Source organism: Carettochelys insculpta, chromosome 20 (assembly GCF_033958435.1).
Source record: "Carettochelys insculpta isolate YL-2023 chromosome 20, ASM3395843v1, whole genome shotgun sequence".
Lineage (NCBI taxonomy): Eukaryota > Metazoa > Chordata > Testudines > Carettochelyidae > Carettochelys > Carettochelys insculpta.
In genome coordinates this window covers 18,383,524-18,386,409 of record NC_134156.1, presented here as the reverse complement: position 1 = coordinate 18,386,409, position 2,886 = coordinate 18,383,524, and positions in this window count along the sequence as shown.

Here is a 2,886-nt window from a genome sequence, read left to right as displayed (position 1 = left end):
ACTCTTAAATTTTTTACAGATACTCTTGTATCTCAACTCCCTTCCTGCCCTGAGGGGTATGCCCCGGGGGGCGGGGCGGGGCAGGGGAGGAGTTGCAACATGACTGTACCAGTAACAAATTTAACTTACTTTTACTCATGCCTAAGATACATTGATTCCAGCTACAGTATTCATACAGCTGGAGTTGCATAAATTAGGTTGACTTTATCCCCTAGTGTGGACCTGCCCTAAAGTGGCTCCATGTGTTGTCTTTTGTGAATCCCTTTTCAGACACCTGACGTTCACCATGCATTGGATAGTGCATGTGGGTGAGAGTGTGCTAAAGGCATTTGACAGCATGACACATAAACCTTAGGTGCTGTAATGGTCAACCTGAATTTCCCTTTTGAATCTAGCCCTTAGAATCTCCAAATCTTTTGAAATTCACTTCAGTGACAATAGTAAGGTTTTACAGATTTTTCACTCCTGTGAAGAACCAACCCATTTCTAAGAGTGCAAACTGAATTATGTCTGGTATGCATATCCACAACATAGTTAACATCTAATTTCTGGTAACTGGGCCTCCTGCGTAAAGCCATTGTATTCAAATGATGCCTCAAGTACATTCATATATTCCCACAATTGAACAATTGGGTTGTATGGGTGTCAGGGCATAACTTGAGCAAAATGGGATTGCTCAGGTGTAGCTGAGTGTAGCATGTACCCTACAGAATTTTACCGTTTATATTGATGCATGAGCTTAAAAAAAACTGCTTGGCTATTGGATCCCAAGATGTTTGGGGAACTGATGTTTCTCTGAAAATAAACCTGATACAATATCCGTGGGACACAAATCAGTGTATGCTATTTTGACACATATATCTTTTCAGAGCAGAGCTGTGATTTCCCTAAGAGTGAGAATATTCCGGTAGGAATACAAAGAAAACCTAAATGCTGTTCTCTCCAGAGATTTTTTTATTTTTCTGCTTCTACATTCAGTATGCTGGTATTATTTCCAAATATTAGCAATAATAAGGAAAATATTTTCTGGGACTGAATAACTCAAGATACTTGTCCTAGACTGGGGGGGAGGGGAAGGCAAGATCCAGCCAGGCTGGATCTGGTCCATCAAGCCTTTTAGTCCTGCCCATGGCAGCCTCTCCAGCTGCAGAAGGGGGACAGCTTCAGGTACTGCTCCTACCCCCAGCAAAATCACTCTGCTCTGTGACAAAGTCCTGAGGTATTCTTTATGGGTCCTATGCTTTGTGGCAGCCAAAGAGATGTCTCAGAAGCTCACTGTTTCCCTTTTTGCTCTTCCTCCCAGTTTTCCCAGGGGCAGGGCACAGCCTATTGAACCCTTCTCATCATCAGCATAATCACAAATGGAGGAAGGCCCCTCATGGATGTTGGGTCTCCCCCTACCCCTTCCAAACTGCCCCAGAGGGTATGGGGCAGCCTGCAGGGGAGGACCTGGTTCCCTCCCACTCAATCTGGGTTCCAACCCAGGGAACACAGGTAGCTGCTGCTGCTGGAGGGGCTGTCTCCCTCAGCCCAAAGTACACCAGCCTCCTCTCTACATGACTTCCCCAGACACCTTCCTCAGTATCATCTACTGCCCTTCCTTCTTACAGGCTCTCCTCTGAAGTTCTCCCCTCCTTTCTGGTGTCATCCCCCATTACCTGAGGGAAACCTTACAAAAAGGTGCCACAGGCCTTAATTGGCTGCAGGTGCTTCATTAGCCCCAGGTGCTGAATTAACCTGCTGCTGCTGCTGCTGCTGCTGCTGCCTGATCCGTGACAAGCCTCAATCCAGGAAAGCATAAAAGCATTGACCCAGCTGCTCATGTACTTACCCTCCCTAAGGTCATTACAGTATGTTGCAGGCTGTGATCCCCCACAGCTCCCTTTAGCCAGTTTCACCCACTTGATTTCTGGCCAATCACAGCCGATTTTTCTGGGGGTGGAGACAGCACATAAATCTGGCCAATGGAAGCTGACAGATTTTACTGAGGGTAGAGGCAAGTAGTCCTCAGCTCCCATTGGCCAGTTTCCATCCAATAGGCTCTCAGAGATTTTACTGGTGGTGCGGGGAGCAGCTTGCCAAAGGGCCCAGTGCAAGCTGAGAGAGTTTGCTGGGCACGGACGCAGCGCATCACAATTCCTTCATTTCCATTGGCCAGTTTCCAGTCCGTTCCCCCCCCCCCCCCAACACAGATGATGAGATTTGTTTTGTAATCAGATTTGCATGATAAGTGTGGGGTCCTTTTTATGAGCTGCATTCTGAGCCTTGAGCTGCTCTTGGGTTGCATTTTTCAAGCTTTTCTCTGCACGCGGGAGGACTAGAAACTCAAGTTTTTAAATGGCAGCTTGAGATCCTTCTTGCTGGGAGCTGGGGCGTCAAGTCAGATACCAAACTTGGGATAAAAGCGGGAGAGGTGCCACGCTGAGAGGCTAAAGGCTCAACACGTAGAGGCTACCAGCGCCCTTCGTCCGCTGGGACGGGGGAAGAAAGTGCTGCTCAGCTCGCCGAGCGGGATTTGAACCCGCAGCTCCCACCAGTCAGAGAGGGTAAAAACCTCCCCGCCTGAAAAGGCTCTGCCTTGCCCAAGGTCTCACTGTACACCAGTGGCAGAAGGAGCAGGGGCCCTAGCACCCACAAGGTGCTCATCGACACGAACCCTGCAGAGCAGCCTCCTGCTATCAAACGCCTTCCCCCCTCCCAGTAGGTGGCGCTGCCACTCCCTCAACGCGCGTAACGGAAAGCGCGCGTGCGTCCTCCTGGATATGTGCGCATGCGCTGCCTGTTCGTGCGCATGCGCGCGAATCCACTCCCCTCTGTCCCAGGTGGTTCTCTCTCAGAGCTTCGCCTTGCTTGCGTCCTTTCTCCAAGTCTCGCGAGAGACGACGG